Source organism: Aotus nancymaae, unplaced genomic scaffold (genome assembly GCF_030222135.1).
Source record: "Aotus nancymaae isolate 86718 unplaced genomic scaffold, 86718_ANA_hifiasm-v0.15.2.pri h1tg000012l, whole genome shotgun sequence".
NCBI lineage: Eukaryota > Metazoa > Chordata > Mammalia > Primates > Aotidae > Aotus > Aotus nancymaae.
The window spans coordinates 49,327,598-49,348,240 of NW_026988423.1; positions in this window are offsets into that span (position 1 = coordinate 49,327,598).

Here is a 20,643-nt window from a genome sequence, read left to right on the forward strand (position 1 = left end):
CCTGGGTTCAAGCAATCCTCCTGCTTCAGCCTTCGAGTAGCTGGGATTACAGGCAGCCCCCCCATGCCTGGCTAATTTTTGTATTTTTAGTAGAGACTAGATTTCACCATGTTGACCAGGCTGGTCTCGAACTCCTGACCTTAGGTGATCTGCCCCCCGACTCGGCCTCCCAAAGTGCTGGGATTATAGGCATGAGCCACCCTGCCTGGCCTGATATAACTTCTGAGCACATGCAGGGGACCACCAACTGTATATAAATGTTTTTATATAAACTCTATATAAATATAAATGTGTGCTGAAACTCTGTTTTGAAGCAGTTTAACAAACTGTGAAAAGACTTTCCCTGGTTACAGTCCTCAGTAAGATTTTAAAAAACTAACTTTAATTTTTTAAAAGCCTGATTTTTTGTTTAGCTGACTTTGAGAAAGAGAAAACGCTGGCATGGTGGCTCATGCCTAGGGAAGCCGAGACGGGCGGATCACTCAAGGTCAGGAGTTTGAGACCAGTCTGGCCAACATGGTGAAACCCTGTCTCTACTAAAAATACAAAAATTAGTTGGGCATAGTGGTGCGCACCTATAATCCCAGCTACTTGGGAGGCTGAGGCAGGAGAATCACTTGAAATTAGGAGATGGAGGTTGCAGTGAGCTGAGATTGTGCCACTGTACTCCAGCCTGGGCAACAGAGCAAGACTCCATCTCAAAGAAAAAAAAAAAAAAAGAGAGAGAGCAAGAGAGAGAGAGAAAGAAAAGCTGTTGCTCACATCTGATGTTACAGACTACAGGCTGTTTGGCTCCCCTTGTAATGAAGCTTAACAGGGGTCCAAGCAGATTTCCCAGACAAGGTGTTGATTTCAGAGCTTGTGCTTGAGTGCAGGGGAGACAACGGAAGCAGAATTGAAGGCATCCTCCAGCTGACTTGTGGAAAGACCAGTGGAAATTTTTTTATGAGGCAAAGCATGGGAATTGACATCAGGTGTAGGGTATGCAGGCTGGGCTGGGCAAAGCACGTGAAGGTTTGCAGGTCCCATATCTGGTTGCAATGGTTATCTTGAGTCACCTGGCGGCCTGGCCGGTGGCAACAAGGCAATCAATCAGTTGTTCCACATTCCTTCCATAGGTGGGACACTGTGCAAGCTTCATTCGAAGCTTCTCCAGAATTCTTTAAATAAGAGGCCTGATTAAATGTCACGAGAGCATAGAAGAATGGCTATTTGTATAACTAAAGCCTTGGGGTCAGCAGGTATGTCATCAGCGAGGTAATGCTGTGGGTTTTGTGATCAGACAAGAGAAGGAAAAAGAGAAAGTATGTAAAGGAGAAGCTCTGTCCCGTTCCTGTTCTGTTTCACTGGGAGCTGGCCAGATGTTCACAGCTGGGTCTTGGTGTTCTCTTGTCAAACATAAGTAATTTCAGGACACCAACATCACACAAAACCATTCTGTGGCCGGGTGCGGTGGCTCACGCCTGTAATCCCAGCACTTTGGGAGGCCGAGGCGGGTGGATCACGAGGTCAAGAGATCGAGACCATCCTGGTCAACATGGTGAAACCCTGTCTCTACTGAAAAAAAAAAACAAAAAATTAGCTGGTCATGGTGGCGCGTGCCTGTAATCCCAGCTACTCAGGAGGCTGAGGCAGGAGAATTGCCTGAACCCAGGAGGCGGAGGTTGCGGTGAGCCGAGATCGCGCCATTGCACTCCAGCCTGGGTAACAAGAGCGAAACTCCGTCTCAAAAAAAAAAAAACCATTCTGTGACCACGAAAGCCCGGTGTGGTGGCTCATGCCTGTAATCACAGCACTTTGGGAGGCCAAGGCAGGCAGATCACCTGAGGTCAGGGGTTCGAAACCAGCCTGGCCAACATTGTGAAAACCCATGTCTACTAAAAATACAAAAATTAGCCAGGTATGGTGGTGCACGCCTGTATTCCCAACTATTCAGGAAGCTGAGGCTGGAGAATTGCTTGAACCCAGGAGGCGGAGGTTGCAGTGAGCTGAGATCACCCCACTGCAGTCCCCCCTGGGAGACAGAGCAAGACTCTGTCTCAAAATAAATAAATAAATAAAAATAAAATAAACATTTGCTGGAGGGATGTGGGCTCCTGGGGACAGGACCGCCTTCCCACTGAGTCCCCAGGCAGAAGAACAGGTAAACAAGTGGATGGTACCTGGAGGGTGCTGTGTGTGTTCTCCAAAGGTCTTTCCTGGCTACCTGGTAGTGAGTGGTTTACTAGCAGCCCAGGGTGGAATTAAAGGAGGTCTTTTCTTATTTTTTTCTTAATTGAGATAGAATCTCGCTCTGTCGCCCAGGATGGAGTGCAGTGGCGTGGTCTAGGCTCATTGCAACCTCCGACTCTCAGGTTCAAGCAATTCCCCTGCCTCAGGCTCCTGAGTAGCTGGGACTACAGGTGTGCACCACCATGGGCGGCTAATATTTGTGTGTTTAATAGAGATGGGGTTTCACCATGTTGGTCAGGATGGTCTTGAACTGCTGACCTTGTGATTCACCCGCCTCAGCCTCCCCGAGTGCTGGGATTACAGGTATGAGCCACCGTGCCCGGCCCCGATGTATATTCTTCAATAGACAGGGTTTCACTCTGTGAGTCGGCTGGAGTGCAATGGTGCCAACGTAGCTCACTGTAGCCTCGAACTCCTGGGCTCAAGGGATCCTCCTGCCTCAGTGTCCAGAGAAGCTAGAATTACAGGCATGCACCACCACACCCAGCTGACTTTTTACATTTTTTGTACAGATATGCTATGTTGCCCAGGCTGGCCTCAAGCAATTCTTCAGCCTTGGCCTCCTGAGTAGCTAAGACTACATACAGTCTAGTCAGCCACCACACTCAGCTAATCTTTTTTCTGGGGATGGAGTTTCGCTCTTGTCACCCAGGCTGGAGTGCAATGGCGCAATTTCAGCTCACTGCAACCTCTGCCTCCAGGGTTCCAGCAATTCTCTGGCGTCAGCCTCCCGAGTAGCTGGAATTACAGGCACCTGCCACCATGTCTGGCTAATTTTTGTGTTATTAGTAGAGACGGGGTTTCATCATGTTGGCCAGCTGGTCTCAAACTCCTGACTTCAGGTGTTCCACCCGCCTCAGCCTCCCAAAGTGCTGGGATTACAGGCGTGAGCCAACGTGCCTGGCCTCAGTGAATCTTTTATTTATTTATTTATTTGGTAGGGATGGGGTCTTGCTATGTTGCCCAGGCTACCATTCTGATTTTACTGAGATGGAACTGAGGCCCAGAGGAGAAAGCAATTGGCTCAGGGCCACACAGACTCAAATTCAGCAGTCTGGCCCTGGGTCTGTGACAGCCTAATTGATTATGTGACTCCCGGATGGGACAGAGCCACCACAGACCCTGGCGGGAGCCACTCATGTGACACCTTCCTAGGGCTGAGGTCAGATTTGAGGTCCTGCTCCCAGGAATGAAAGGCCACCTCGAAGATGCCCAGAAGTCTCACACCCAGGGTTCTGTCCCTTTTACCACAAGAGGGCAGCAAATCCTCACCCAGTTCCTGCCACTGGGTGTCTTAACCTACCTTCCCTAGGACCCGGAACTGGGCACCCCAGGAGCAAGGACTACCAGCTGGAAGATACCAGTGCTCTGCAGACTGGCAGACTGTGTGCCACCTACCCTGGGCTTACACAAGCAACCTAACCTCTCTAAGGCTGTTTCCTTATGCACAAAATGGGCACAAGCGAACCTACCTTGACATTGGCCATAGGTAAAATGACATAGTGACGTGCAGTGCACAGCACCGTGCCTGACAATAACATGGCTCATGCCTGTAATCCCAGCACTTTGGGAGGCCGAGATGGTGGATGATCTGAGGTCAGGAGTTCGAGATCAGCCTGGCCAACATGGTGAAACTCGGTCTCTACCAAAAATACAAAAAAAATTAGCCAGATGTGGCGGGGGGCATCTGCAATCCCAGCTACTTGGGAGGCTGAGGCAGGAAAACCGCTTGAGCCTGGGAAGGCAGAGGCTGCAGTTAGCTGAAATTGCGTCTCTACATTCCAGCCTGGGGGACAGAGCGAGACTCCGTCCTAAAATTAAATTAAATTAAATTAAAATAACAGGGTGACCACACCTGTCTTAATTTGATCCTAGGACTGAAGGGTTTCCCAGGAAGTGCGAACTTCAGTGCTAAAACCAGGAGAGTCTTGGGAAAGCCAGGACAGTTGGTCACCCTAGAGGAGTGGGCACTCCTATCTCAATCCTTTGAGTAGTGGTTGATACTTAAAATAATAAAAGAGCAAAGCTTGCTGGGCACCGTGGTTCACGCCTGTAATCCCAGCACTTTGGGAGGCAGAGATGGGCAGATCTCCTGAAGTTGGGAGTTTGAGACCAGCCTGACCAGCACAGAGAAACCCTATCTCTACTAAAAATACAGAATTAGCTGGGCGTGGTGGCACATGCCTGTATTCCCAGCTACTTAGGAGGCTGAGGCAGGAGAATCACTTGAACTGGGAAGGTGGTTAGCTGAGATCGCACCACTGCACTTCAGCCTGGGCAACAAGAGTGAAACTCCATCTCAAAAAAAAAGTAAAGTTTCTTTTTTTTTTTTTGGAGACAGAGTCTCGCTTTGTCTCCAGGCGCCAGGCTGGAGTGCAGTGGCGCGATCTCGGCTCAAATGCAACCTCCGCCTCCCAGGTTCAATCAATTCTCCTGCCTCAGCCTCCCAAGTAGCTGGGACTATAGGCACACGCCACCACGCCCAGCTAATTTTTGTATTTTTAGTAGAGACGGGGTTTCACCATGTTGGCTAGGATGGTCTTGAGCTCTTGACCTTGTGATCCTCCCGCCTCGGCCTCCCAAAGTGCTGGGATTACAGGCGTGAGCCACCATGCCCAGCCAAAAAGTAAAGTTTTTTACAGATGTTCCATCATTTGAGTTTCCCACTGAATTAGTGAATCAATGATGTTTCCACAATAGTCCTGCATTTTACAAGAGAATAAGTTCACCAACGGAGCTAAAAACAGAGATGGAATGCACTCACTACGAAAAAGCGTTTGTCACTTTACTTGTTCTTGCTTTTTTTTTTCTGAGACAGGATCTCACTTCTTGCCCAGGCTGCAGTGTAATGGCATCATTGTAGCTCATTGCAGCCTCGACCTCCAGGGCTCAAGTGATCCTCCCGTCTTGGTGTCCTGAGTAGCTGGGACCACAGGTGCACACCACCACACCTGGCTAATTTTAGATTTTTTTTGTAGAGATGGGGTCTTGCTATGTTGCCCAGGCTGGGCTCAACCTCCTAGGCTCAAAGCAATCCTCCTGCCTCTGCCTCCCAAAGTGCTGGGATTACAGGCTTGAGCCACCACACCTGGCTTGTCACTTTCTTATAAAGATACACACTTAGCATGCAGCCTAGCAATCTCCCTCCTAGGTGCTTTCTCTAGAGAAATGAAAATAGATGTCGACCGACTGACTTGTATGTGAATACAGACAGCAGCTTGATTCATAATTGCCAAAAACTAGAAACAACCCATATGTCCTTCAAATTGTAATCTAGCCCTCCAGAGAAATACTACTTAGCAATAACAAAAAAGGAGTTTTGCCAGGCGCGATGGCTCATGCCTGTAATCCCAGCACTTTGGGAGGCCAAGGCAGGGAAGGATCACTTGAGGTCAGCAGTTCGAGACCAACCTGGCCAACATGGTGAAACACTGTCTCTACCAAAAATACAAAAATTAGCTGGATGTGGTGGTGCGCACCTATAATTCCAGCTACCCGGAAGGCTGAGGCAGGAGGATTCCTTGAACCTGGGAGGCGGAGGTTTGCAGTGAGCCGAGATCACACCACTGCACTCGGCCTAGGCGACAGAGTGAGACCCCATCTCAAAAAAAAAAAGAAAAAGAAAAAAGGAAAAGAGAAGGAAGAGCCTTTTGAGGCTTGCAGCTACACAGATAGATCTCAAATGCATTGTGCTTAGTAAGTGAAGTCAGATCTATTAATAGAAGGCCACAACCTGAATGGTTCCATTTACTTGATGTTCTGGAAAAGCCAAATGATAAGGATGGAAAACAGATCAGCATTTGCCACGGGCCAAGTAGGACGAGGGGACTGACTTGGAAGGGCCTCAGGGAACTTTCTTGAGTAATGGAAATCTTTCCCCCTCCCTCCCTCCCTCCCTCCGTTCCTTCCTTCTGTCCTTCTTTTGAGATAGTGTCTCACTCTGTTGCCCAGGCTGGAATGCAGTGGCACGATCATAGCCCACTGCAGCCTCGAAATCCTGGTCTCCACTGATCCTCCTGCCTCAGCCTCCTGAATAGCTGGGACTATAGGTGCACACCACTACAGCTGGCTAATTTTTTTTAACTTTATTATTATTCTTATTATTATTTTGGTAGAGACGATGTCTTGCTATATTGAAAGGCTGGTCTCAAACTCCTGGCCTCCAGTGATCCTCCCGCCTCAACCTCCCAAAGCTCTGGGATTATAGGTGTGAGCTACTGCACCTGGTCTCTCTGCATATTATTTTGATGATGAAAATATTCTATATCTGAATTGTGGTGGCAGTTAAACAGTCATCCATATTTATCAAACTTATTGAACCATATACATTTATTTATTTATTCCACCTCAGCTTCCTGTGTAGCTGGGACTACAGGCTCACACCACCATGCCTGGCTAATTTTTTTTTTTTTTTTTGTAGAGATGGGGTCTCGCTACGTTGCCCAAGCTGGTCTCAAACTCCTGGGCTCAAGCAATCCTCCTGCCTCAGCCTCCCAGAGTCCTGGGATTACAGGTGTGAGCCACCACGCCTGGCCTTGAACCATATACCTTTAAAGGATGGATTTAATCTTATGAATATTGTACCTGAATTAACTTGACCTAATTCACAATGTGGACTTGCCAGGTTGCAGGGGCAATAGCCCCCCTTGTTTGGTTTGGTCTGGGAAGGAGTTCAGCCTTCAGCTCCTTGTGCCCTCTGAGGGTGACAGGCTTTTGAAAGCCAGAGGTCAATGTGGTTGAAGCCCCCGCATTTCTTTTTATTTATTGGTTTACTTATTGTAATTTTTTTTTTCAAGACGGAGTTTTGCTCTTATTGCCCAGGCTGGAGTGCAATGGTGCAATCTTGGCTCACTGCAACCTCTGCCTCCTGGGTTCAAGCTATTCTCCTGCCTCAGCTACCTGAATAGCTGGGATTACAGGTGCCCACCACCATGCCCAGCTAATTTTTTTTTTAAATTTTTTTTTTTTTTTTTTTTAAGAGACAGGGTTTCTCCATGTTAGTCAGGCTGGTCTCGAACTCCCGACCTCAGGTGATCCGCCCACCTCAGCCTCCCAAAGTGCTGGGATTACAGGCTTGAGCCACCATGCCCCGCCCACTCAGCTACTTTTTTTGTATTTTTAGTAAAGACAGGGTTTCAGGCCAGGGATAGTGGCTCTTGCCTGTAATCCAAGCACTTTGGAGGCCAAGGCGGGCAGATCACCTGAGGTCGGGAGTTCAAGAACAGCCTGACCAACATGGTGAAACCCTGTCTTTTTGAAAAAAAAAAACAAAAACAACAACAACAACAGGGTTTCATCATGTTAGCCAGGCTGGTCTCGAACTCCTGACCTCAGGTGATCCACCCACCTCGGCCTCCCAAAGTGCTGCTATTACAGGCGTGAGCCACCGCACCCGGCTATTATTATTTTTGAGACAGGGTCTTGCTCTGTCACCTAGGCTGGAGGGTGGTGGTACATTCATAGCTCACTGAAGCCTCAACCTCCAGAGCTCAAGTGAACCTCCCACCTCAGCCTCCTGAGTAGCTGGGACTACAAGAGCACACCACCATGCTTGGTTAATTTTAAATTTTTTGTAGAGATGCGGTCTTGCTCTGTTGTCCAGGCTGGTCTCAACCTCCTGAGCGCAAGCGAGCCTCCAAAAGTGATTATCACGCCACTGCACTCCAGCTTGGGTGACAGAGTGAGACTCTGTCTCAAAAAAAAAAAAAGAAATAGCTTGTCTATGGAGGTCATGCAGTGTCTGTCCTAAGCCACTCCAGTGATTGTGCAATTGGTCCATGAGCAGAATGGCCATGGGCAGGACTGAATGGCCATGGGCATGACGGCATGGGCTCCCTCTCATTAAGGCTGATATATTTACTCCTGCCACTGAACGCCTGGATTGAATGACCCATGATACAGCACGATCCTTTGAGCCCAGTCAGCCTCTTGGGGGTAAGTTGATTACATTGGCGGCCTTTCATCCTGGAGGCAGGGGCATTGATTGGTCTTGCTCTAATTGATACTAGACCAGAAATGGACTTGCCTTTTCTACCTGCAGTACCTCTGCCAGCACCATCATTCAAGGGCTTGCAAAATGCATCTGACTTCTGGGCAAGGGATCTCCTACGTCATCTCTTCAGACCCAGGGCAAAGAAGATGCAACATGGCCAGGTACAGTGGCATGCACCTGTCATCCCAGCACTTTGGGAGGCTGAGGCGGGTGGATCACCTGAGGTCAGGAGTTCGGGACCAGCTTGACCAACATGGTGAAACCCTGTCTCTACTAAAAATACAAAAACCAAACCAAAACAAAAAAACTAGCCAGGCGTGGTGGTGCACGCCTGTAATCCCAGCAACTCCAGAGACTGAGGCAGGAGAATCACTTGAATCCAGGAGGCGAAGGTTGCAGTGAGCTGAGATCGCACCATTGCACTCCAGCCTGGGTGACAGAGTGAAACTCCATGTCAAAAAAACCAAAAAACTGAATCTCACTATGTTGCCCAGGCTGATCTCAAACTCCAGAGCTCAAGTGATCCTCCTGCCTCAGCTTCCCAAAGTGTTGGGATTACAGGTTTGAGCCACCTTACCTGGTTAGTGCAAGGAAGTCTTAACAACACGTGTGGCAACTCTTAAGCCGTGGGTGAAAAGAAATGATGGGAAAAGATTTCCCTCTCCTGTTTCTGCGTGGGGAATTCTGTGGCACAGTATACACAGCCCCTCAGGGCTTGATCTCAGTGCGGATTCCAGTATGATTAAGCCCAGTTACTCACAGTGATGAACGCTCTATAGTACTTTCCCTCCTTCCTTCTTTCAGTCTCTCAATCATGCACTCCTGTTTCCTGGGACCACCCCCAGAATAAATTACCTGCCTGCAAGCTCTTTCCTCTGCTCTGCTTCCTGTGGAACCTAGGCTTAGCCACCTAGGTAATTTAGAGGTATGCATATACACACATACATATATCTACATATATACCTCTAAATTTGTTTTTGTATTTGTTGGTCCCCGTGCATAATTTTTGTAAATATTTATTGTGTACCTGAAATGACCTTGTAATCTACAATTAGATAGTTTTCCATGTGCAGTGATATGCTTATTAATTTTTTTTTTTTTTTAAGACAGGGTTTCACCATGTTGGCCAGGCTGGTCTTGAACTCCTGACCTCAGGTGATCCTCCTGCCTCAGCCTCCCAAAGTGCTGAGATTACAGGCCTAAGCCACCACGCCTGGCCAGCTTATTAATATTTAACAACTGGGTCGGGTGTAGTGGCTGACACCTGTAATCCCAAGCACTTGGGGAGGCCGAGGCAGGTGGATCACTTGAGGTCAGGAGTTTGAGACCAGCCTGGCCAACATAGTGAAACCCTGTCTTTACTAAAAATACAAGAATTAGCCAAGTGTGGTGGTGCACGCCTATAATCCCAGCTACTCGAGAGGCTGAGGCACAAGAATTGCTTGAACCTGGGAGGGGGAGGTTGTGGTGAGCTGAGATCTCACCACTGCACTCCAGCCTGGGCGACAGAGCAAGACTTAGTCTTAAAAAACAAACAAACAAAATTTAACAACTGGTCAGACATGGTGTCCCAGCTACTAGGGAGGCTGAGGCAGGAGGATGGCTTGAGCCCACGGGTTCAAGATCAGCCTGGGCAATATAGCAAGATTTCCGTCTCTTTAAAAAAAAAAAGAAAGAAAGAAAAGACTTCTGTTTGCAGACTTTATGATGAACAGAAAAAAAAAAAAGAAGAAAAAAACTAACTGGCTTCATAGGGGAAGGGGATAAAACTCTGATTGGTAGAATTTGGCTATCACACTATTATATAAATATTCCCACAGTGGTCAATATCAAGCTATTAGCATGATATCAGCTGGTTCGGAAAAATCTTGAAATTTTAAAAATTGGTTCTCATAAGAGGATACAATACAGGTCCATCATGTCACTGTGACCATATATGTCCATAGATTAAGTTGTTCAAATCTTCTATATCCTTACTAATTATTTGTCTAACTATTTTGTCAGTTTCTGTTGAAAAGTATGTTAAAATTTCCCACTAGTTTTGGATTTAGCTGTTTAGTCTATAAATTACAGAGCTGTTGATTTTTGCTTTATGTATTTTTAAGACAATATTATTAGGTACATGCAAATTTAGAATTCTTATATCTTTCTGGTGAATTTAACTTTTTGTTATACTGAAGAGTTACTCTTTATCTTGAGGAATAGTTTCTTTTTACCCTTTAAACCTTGATATTTATTTTTTAATTTAGTATTATATTAACTACCTTCCGAGATAATTTAACTTGGCTTGTGCCAGGATACACATTGCTATGCTTGAGGGTGCTAGCAGTCTATGAATCTATGATTACTTTCATTCAATTTCAGGAACTAAGATGATTAGAAGCTGGACTTCAGTCCGCATGAAGGCTGATCTATTTCTTTCTTTTTTTTCTTTTTTGAGACAGAGTCTTGTTCTGTCACCTAAGCTGGAGTGCAGTGGCATGATCTCGGCTCACTCTGTATCCCGGGTTCAAGCAATTCTCTTGTCTCAGCCTCCCAAGTAGTTGGGACTACAGTCACGCACCACCATGCCCAGCTAATTTTTGTATTTTTAGTAGAGACAGGGTTTCACCATGCTGGCCAGGCTTGTCTTGAACTCCTGACCTCAAGTGATCTGCCTGCCTCAGTCTCCCAAAGTGCTGGGATTACGAGCATGAGCCACCGCGCCTGGCTTTCTGGTCTATTTCTGATTCCTAGGATGCAGCCTTTTTTGGGTTTCACTCCAAAGTGCAGAGACTTTAATAGGGCCCCTTGCCTTGGCAGGTCCTGTATTCAAATAATTGTTCCCTAGCCCAACAAAGCTGTTGAAAGGCTTCTCAGCCTTTTAGACATTCATCCACCTCTTCCAGATTGGCAGACAATGCCAGGAAAAGTAGTTTGAAATGCTGGCTCACCTCTCTAGACTTTTTTTTCTCCCTCCAGGCTGTAACCTCGTAATTCTTCACTACCTCCTTAGCATGACAATGCCTTAAGCAGATTTTTAAAATACATTTTGACCAGCTTTCCTATCTTACTCACTGAGGGGTTGGTTGGAGATACTTAATGTGCCCTTACAGGAAGTGGAAGTCTTAGTAGATACCTTTTTTTTTCTTTTTTTGAGGCAGGGTCTCACTCTGTCACCCAGGCTGGAGTGCAATGTCGCGAACGATCATAGCTCACTGCAGGCTCAAGCGATTGCTGGGATTACAGGCAAGAGCTGCCATGCCCAGCTGGTGCTATTTTTTTGTTTTTTTTGAGACCCAGTTTCGTGCTTGTTGCCTAAGGCTGGAGTACAATGGCGTGATCTTGGCTCACTGCAACCTCTGCCTCCTGGGTTCAAGTGATTCTCCTGCCTCAGCCTCCCGAGTAGCTAGGATTAGAGGCATGCACCTAGGCAGGCACCACACTTGGCTAATTTTTGTATTTTCAGTAGAGATGGGGTTTCTCTATGCTGGTCAGGCTGGTCTTGAACTCCTGACCTCGTGAACTGCCTGCCTTGGCCTCGAAAAGTGCTGGGATTACAGGCGTGAGCCACCGCGCCTGGCCTAAGCCTGTGTTCTTAATTACCATGCTATGATGCCACTAGGTAACCCAACTCCTTGGTTTAAAGTCCTTTATGCCTTGGGCCCTCCTTCCTCCCTGCGGTTGCCCAGGGACCCTTCAGAGCTCATTTATGCCTCTTCGGTCTCTCCTTTGGCCCCATTCAACTTCATGCAGGTCTCTTCCCAGGGCAAAGCAGAACCATACAGTAAACAGAAGTTCAAGTGTGACCACGGACCAGTGAGATGGAGGCGGGGTTGGATATCCCTTCCCTTTCCTGGGGCTCGGGTAGCGGCTGAGTTTGCATGCTTTTTATTTGAAAACACTCCACTCCTTGTTGACTCATTTGCAGCTTGAGCAACTCACACTCTCTGGAATGGGACCTTTCCCTCCTGAAGCTGCTGCAGCACGGGCGAGGGCCACATGAGAGGCATAACAGTTCTCCTTACTGAATTTCCTTCTGTAGGGACACCTCTGTCTTCCTGGTTGGCCCAGATCATCTTGAATTGAGATGTGACTGGCTCCTTCTCAGCTCCCTGGAAGCCTTAATAAGATTTTTTTTTTTTTTTTGAGACAGTCTCATTCATTCTGTCACCCAGGCTGGAATGCAGGGGTGCAATCTCAGCCCACTGCCACCTCCATGTCCTGGGCTCAAGCAATTCTCCTGCCTCAGCCTGTCGAGTAGCTGAGATTACAGGTGAGCGCCACCACACCCAGCTAATTTTTGTATTTTTAGTAGAGACGGGGTTTCACTATGTTGGCCAGGCTAGTCTTGAACTTCTGACCTCTGATGATGCACTTGCCTCGGCCTCCCAAAGTGCTGGGAATAGGCATGAGCCACTCCCACATCAGGCCTGCATCCTTGTCCTTAAGAGCCTCCCAACTTCACTGGGAAAAGAGAGGATCAGTCATAAAGGTTCAAAGCCAGCCTGGACAGCATAGAATACTATGCAGCCATGAAAAAAATGAAATCATGTCCTTTGCAGCAATATGGATGCAGCTGGAAGCCATTATTCTAAGTGAATTAACATAGGAGCAGAAAACCAAATACCGAATGTTCTCACTTATAAGTGGGAGCTAAACATTGTGTACACATGGGCATAAAGATGGGAACAGTAGACACTGAGGACTTCTAGAGAGGGGAAAGAGAGAGGGGAAGAGCTAAAACATGCTCACTACCTGAGGAACAGTTTCATACTCCAAACCTCAGCATCATGCAATATACCTTTGTAACAAACCTGCACATGTACCTCCGATTCTAAAACAAAAATCAAAATGAAAGAGAATATAGGCTTTGGAGTCAGACATATGTTAGAATCCTGGTCCCGTCATTTACTACTTTGTGACCCGGGGCAGATTATTTAACCTCTCTGAGCCCAGTTTCTTTTCTTTTTTTTTTTTTTTTGAGACAGAGTCTTGGCTCTGTCACCCAGGCTGGAGTGCAGTGGTGTGATCTCGGCTCACTGCAACCTCTGCCTCCCAGGTTCAGGCGATTCTCATGCCTCAGCCTCCTGAATAACTGGGGTTACAGGCACCTGCCACCATGCCTGACTAATTTTTTGTATTTTTAGTAGAGATGGGGTTTTGCCATGTTGGCCAGGCTGGTCTTGAACTCTTGACCTCAGGTGATCTGCCTGCCTTGGCCTCCCAAAGTGCTGGGATTACAGGCGTGAGCCACGGCACCCAGCCTATGGTGTGGATTTTGACCCTCCAAATCTCATGTTGAAATATAATCTCTAAGGTTGAAGATGAGGCCAGGAATTCGAGCTAGCTTGGCCAACATAGTGAAACCCCGTCTCTACTAAAAAAACGCAAAAATTATTGGAAAGTCGAGGTGGGCGGATCACAAGATCAGGTGGATCATTTGAGGTCATGAGTTCAAGACCAGACTGGCCAACGTGGTGAAATCTTGTCTCTACTAAAAACACAAAAATTAGCCGGGTGTGGTGGCCCATGCCTGTAATCACAGCTCCTAGGGAGGCTGAGGCAGGAGAATTGCTTGAACCTGGGAAGCAGAGGTTGCGGTGAGCCGAGATCATACCACTGCACTCCAGTCTGGGTGACAGAGCAAGACTCCATCTCAAAAAAATAAATAAATAAATAAATAAGAACCCAGACATATTTAAATAACAGGATGAAAAAAGATATATCCTACAAACACCAACTGTAAGAAAACTGGAGTGGCTAAATTGTTAACAAAGTAGTTTATAAGGCCAAAAGTACTACCAGAGCAAAAGATGGACACGTTTTTCATGATGAGAGTCAATGCAACAGAAAGACACAGCAGCCCTAAATCTGTGTGGTCTAATAACGGTACTCAACATACAAGGAGAAGAACCTGGCAGAACTAAAAGGAAAAATAGCCAAACCCACAATCACATTTGGACACTTTAACACTGTTCCCTCAGCAATGGATTTTATCTGTTTTTAATAAGTTAATTTTTTTTTTTTTTTTTTTTTTTTTTTTTTTTTTTTGAGACGGAGTTTCGCTCTTGATACCCAGGCTGGAGCGCAATGGCGCGATCTCGGCTCACCGCAATCTCCGCCTCCTGGGTTCAGGCAATTCTCCTGCCTCAGCCTCCTGAGTAGCTGGGATTACAGGCACGCGCCACCGTGCCCAGCTAATTTTTTGTATTAGTAGAGACGGGGTTTCACCATGTTGACCAGGATGGTCTCGATCTCTTGCCCTCGTGATCCACCCGCCTCGGCCTCCCAAAGTGCTGGGATTACAGGCTTGAGCCACCGCGCCCGGCCTAATTTTTTAATTTTTAATTTTTTTGAGGCAGAGTCTCGCTCTGTCACCCAGGCTGGAGTGCAATGGCGCGATCTCAGCTCACTACAACCTCCACCTCCTAGGTTAAAGCGAGTCTCCTGTCTCAGCCTCCTGAGTAGCTGGGAGTACAGGCATAGGCCACCACGCCTGCTAATGTTTTGTATTTTTAGTAGAGACGGGGTTTCGCCATGTTGGCCAGGCTGGTCTCGGATTCCTGACCTCAGGTGATCCACCCACCTCGGCCTCCCAAAGTGCTGGGATTACAGGCGTGAGCCACTGAGCCTGGCCTTAGTTAATTTCTAAAATTTAGAAGCAGCGTATTGTTCTGTTGCCCAGCCTCTCAAATTGCTGGAGCGCTGCCATCATGGCTCACTGCAGCTTCACATTCCTGAGCTCAAGAGATTCTCCCACCTCAGCCTTCTGAGTAGCTGGGACTACAGGTATGACCCACCATGCCTGGTTAATTTTTTAATTTTTATTAGGGACGGGGGTCTCGCTATATCGTCCAGGCTGGTCTCAAACACCTAGCCTCAAGCAATCCTCTGCCTTTGCCTCCCAAAGCTCTGGGGTTACAGGCATGATCCACCGATCCAGCCTTCAGCAACTGATTTTTTAAAAAGAAGGCAGGAACGTTTATAAGACTATAGAAGATCTGAACAGTACTTTCAACTAACTTGACCTAATTTACTTTTTTTTTTTTTGAGACAGAGTCTTCCTCTGTTGCTCAGGCTGGAGTGCAGTGGCGCCATTTCGGCTCACTACAACCTCCGCCTCCTGGGTTCAAGCGATTCTCTTGCTTCAGCCTCCTGAATAGATGGGACTATCGGCGCCTGCCACCACGCCCGGCTAATTTTGTATTTTTAGTAGAGACGGGATTTCACCATGTTGGCCAGGCTGGTCTCGGATTCCTGACCTCAGGTGATCCGCCTGCCTCGGCCTCCCAAAGTGCTGGGAATACAGGGGTGAGCCTCTGTGCCCAACCCCTAATGGACATTTATAGAACATTTCACCCGACAGCAGCAGAATACACATTTTCTTCAAAAGCACTGGAACAGTCATCAAGATAGACCACATGCTCAGGCTATAAAACAAATCTTAATACTTTTCAAAAGGCTGAAATCATACTGAGTATATTTTCTGACCACAATGGGTAAGTCATCCTATTATCCTGTTGTCTGGTGCTCTCTCTGTAATGGATGCATTCTGACGGGAAAATTCTGTTCTGATGTGAACATCCGGGACACCATATCACATTTATTGTAATGTCTTCTCATCTGCCTCTTGGCTGTGACAGTTTCTCAGATGTTCCTTGCTTCCGATGACCTTGACAGTGTTAAGAAGTACTGGTCGGGTATTTTGTGGAATGTCCCTCTATTGGAATTTGATTTTTTTTTTTTAAATTTTTTTTTAAAAAGACGATGTTTCACCATGTTGGTCAGGCTGGTCTTGAACACCCGACCTCAGGCGATCCGCCTGCCTTGGCCTCCAAAGTGCTTGGATTACAGGTGTGAGCCACCACGCCCGGCCAATTTTTTTTTTTTTTCTTTGAGACAGAGTCTTGCTCTGTTGCCCAGGCTGGAGTGCAATGGCACGATCTCAGCTCACTGCAACCTCCACCTCTTGGGTTCAAGCAATTCTCCTGCCTCAACGTCTGGAGTAGCTGGGATTACAGGCACCTGCCACCATGTCTGGCTAATTTTTATAGTTTTAGTAGAGACGGGGTTTCACAATATTGGTCAGGGTGGTCTCAAACTTCTGATCTTAAATGATTCACCTGCCTCAGCCTACCACAATGCTGGGATTACAGGCATGAAGTCACTGCGCCCAGCTTGTCTGATATTTTTCTCTTGACTAGACTGAAATTATATTTGGTGTGTGTGTGTGTGTGTGTGTGTGTGTGTGTATGGTTTTTAGAGATGTGGTCTTCCTCTGTCACCCAGGCTGGAGCTCAGTGGTGCAATCACAGCTCACTGCAGCCTCCAACTCCTGAACTCCAGCGATCCTCCTGTCTTCACTTCCCAAGTAGCTGGGACTACAGATGTGCACCACCACTCCTGGCAAATTTTTACACTTTTTTTGTAGAGAGAAGGAACCAAGATGAGGAAAAAGAGATACCAATATATAGATCGATATTTTTTTGGTTTTTGTTTTTATAGACAGAGTCTAATTATGTTGCCCAGGCTGGTCTTGAACCCCTAAGCACAAGTGACCTACCCGCCTTGGCCTCCCAAAGTGTTGGGATTACCAGCATGAACCACCATATCCGACCATAATACAAAATTTTTTTTTTTTTTTTTAATTTTTATAGAGATGAGGTCTCACTATGTTGCCCAGTCTGGTCTTGAATTCCTGGTCTCAAGTGATCCTCCCACTTCAGGCTCGCAAAGTGCTGGGATTACAGGCATGAGCCACTGTGCCCGGCCTATTTGATGTGTTTTAATTTATTGCTGTCAATATTCTTTTCTTTCTTTTTTTTTTCCCCCGAGACAGAGTTTTGCTCTTATTGCCTAGGCTGGAGTGCAATGGCTCGATCTCGGCTCACCGCAACCTCTGCCTCCTGGGTTCAAGCAATTCTCCTGCCTCAGCCTCCTGAGTAGCTGGGACTACAGGGGCCTGCCACATGCTCAGCCAATTTTTTTTGAATTTTTAGTGGAGATGGGGTTTCATCATGTTGGCCAGTCTGGTCTCAAACTCCTGACCTCAGGTGATCCACCTGCCTCGGCCTTCCGAAGTACTGGGATTACAGGCGTGAGCCACCACGCCCTGCATCAATATTCTTTTCTGAGGCTCAGAGTGTTGCCTCTTGGGTCAATAGAGGCTCCTTTAAATCAACTCCTGTGTCCTTTTAGAAAGATCTCGGTGGTCGGCCTTTGATTTCTGGCAGACCATCTGACTAGATGTTCTGAGCTCATTTTCCCCATTTCTTGCCACTAACCTGAAGTCAGCCACTTTTCCAGGGAGCTGTAATTCCTCAGTGAGAAATAGTATTGAAAGACCATAGTCAGGCACCAGGGGCACTATTACTACAGGGTCATTGCTGTAGTTTCTGAACCTTTTCAGTAGACAGACCTGGAAAATAAATATATTAGAGTGTATATACCAATCTTTTCCACTTACAGTCATAGGAGTTTATTTATTTATTAATTAATTTCATTTATTTTTTGAGAAAGAGTCTTGCTCTATCACCCAGGCTGAAGTTAGCAGCACAACGTTGGCTCACTGCAACCTCTGCTGGGTTCAAGTGTAAAATCAGGGTTTTAACTTTGATTTATTATTATATCTTGCTGGGTGCAGTGGCTCTCACCTGTAATCCCAGCACTTTGGGAGGCCGAGGCAGGCGGATCACCTGAGATCAGGAGTTCAAGACCAGCCTGGCCAACATGGAGAAACCCTGTCTATACTAAAAATACAAAAATTAACTGAGCATGGTGGTGCTTGTCTGTAGTCTCAGCTACTCGGGAGGCTGAGGCACGAGAATCGCTTGATCCTGGGAGGTGGAGTTTGTAGTGAGCTGAGATCACCCCACTGCACTCCAGCCTGAATGACAGAGTGAGACGTTGTCTCAGAAAAAAAAAAAAAATTGTATCTTGCTGGGCACGGTGGCTCACGCCTGTAATCCCAGCACTTCAGGAGGCTGAGGCAGGAGGATCACGTGAGCCCAGGAGTTCAAGACTGGCCTGGGCAACATAGTGAGACCTTGTCTCTATAAAAAATAAAAATTAAAAAAAATTTGTGTCTTGGTCAGACATGGTGGCTCATGCCGGTAATCCCAGCGCTTTGGGAGGCTAAGGCGGGAGGATTGCTTGCGCTTAGGAGTTCAAGACCAGCCTGGGCAACATAGTGAGACTCTGTCTCTATAAAAACAAAAGCCAAAAAAATCAATATATATATGTATCTCTTTTTTCTCATCTTGGTTCCCGACAATGTGAACACAATTAATTACTCATTGGCTTTCCATACTATATATAAAATATACGCATATATATAAAATAAGTTCAGGCCAGGTGCGGTGGCTCACGCCTGTAATCCCAGCACTTTGAGAGGCCGAGGTGCAGATCACTCGAGGTTGGGAGTTCAAGACCAGCCTGACCAACATGGAGAAACATCATCTCTACTAAAAATACAAAATTAGCCAGGCGTGGTGGCGCATGCCTGTAATCTCAGCTACTTGGGAGGCTGAGGCAGGAGAATCTCTTGAACCCGGGAGGCGGAGGTTGCAATGAGCCGAGATTACACCATTGCACTTTGGCCTGGGCAACAAGAGCAAAACTCCATCTCAAAAAAAAAAAGTTCAAAATAGTCATACCAATACTACTGCTAACAGTATGGTGACTGAATGCTGTTGAAAATTCTTTGTAGTTCTTTCATCCTTAGAGTGTGTTCTCCTAGGAATATTAAACCACTGTGTCCAATTGTGCCACTGACTTCACATACTGTTAGGCTATTTTTTCATTTTGGCACCCGTTGTTAGGAAATTGCTTTGTGGTGTTTTCTTCCTCATGGCTTGCCAAGGAAAGGGAAAACAGATGCAAACTGGTAGTCCTGGGTACTCGCTGAAGGAACCTTTTTACTCTCAGTTGAGAAGAAAAAACTCTCAAATCAGGGGCCGGGTGTGGTGGCTCATGCCTGTAATTCCAGAACTTTGAGAGGCTGAGGCGTGCAGGGCTGTTAGGTCCCACAGGGTCGTGGGGTGTCCCTTACGCTGTGCTGAGGTGCAGGATCCGAGAAGTAAAGAGACAGGACACTGAAGAACTGGTTAAAAGCGTCTGGACTTGGGGGGCCACGCCACCTGTGAGCGGAGATTAGCGAGAGCCCCAAATGCCCAGAAGCATCTGTATATATTAGGTATAAGCAGGGAGTAGGGTCATGAATGAGGCTTGGTAATAGGGCATACATAATCACGTGACTCACAAGTGAGGGGGCCACCCTATTATGTCACTTGGGCAGAGAGGTGGGCCCTGTGCAGTAGGGGGCCATGCCATGCGCAGTAGTAGAGGGTTGTGTACAGAAAAGGGGTCCACCCCCATTAGCTCACTGAGACAAGGAGGTGGGCTGTGTGCAACAGGTGTCATGCGCAACACTTCTTATCTGGGGGCTGGAGACTTCAAAGGATTCTTATAGAAAGATGCTGTAAACCAGTGCAGTGGGAGCTGACAGACTTGTGCTCTTCCCTAAGATACTTTATGGGAGGATGATTTGAGCTAGCACAGAAGCGAGAAAAGGCTGAAGGTGTACAGCCGCCGTGACTGGTCACACCAGAGGGGTTCTTCTCCCTCGGTTACTTCCAGGATCTCAGGCCTGAGGCCTACTTTCCACAGGAACTGGATGCAAGGTACTACAACTCCTTTATCCGGAGGAGAGGCTCTTGCTCCAAGCCTGCCATACGGCGTATGCCCTTTCAGGCAGGGATGCCACCGCCTGGGTCTTTGGTTCTTGTCCTGGTCTGGCTGTTTTTCCCATATACTGCTTCTGTTCTGTGACTGCTCTAGGCATTCCTCCTACTATAAACTACTATATGGTTATATAGAAGGATTCTATAAATCAGCACTAAATGTGTCAGTACAGCTCTGACTACAATACCTATATGATTATATAGAAAGATTATATAGAACTAAGTATGCTAGATCTAAGTACTAAGTATGATTATATAAGCTAGATACATGTAAGCAGTAAGTTATACTTCAGGCACTAATTCTGTAAACTAATATGTGATTATATAAAGGATTATATAAAGGAAATAGCTGAGTAATAACACTTTAAACTAAGATATTCTTCAGGCACTAATTGTGCCTGGGATCTGGACAGTACTCCTTCCTCAGTGCCCATGGAGGGTGTTACCCACAGAGGTGGGCAAATCATTTGAGCCCAAGGAGTTCGAGATCAGCCTGGGCAGCATAACTGAACCCTGTCTCTACAAAAAAAAAAAAAAAAAAATCCCACAAAAATTAGCCAGCCGTGGTGGCATGTGCCTGTAGTCCAAGCTATACCGGAGGCTGAGGTGGGAGGATCACTTGAATTCAGGAAACTGAGGCTGCAGCATGCTATGATCACACCACTGTACTCCAGCCTGGGCGACAGAGCAAGACCT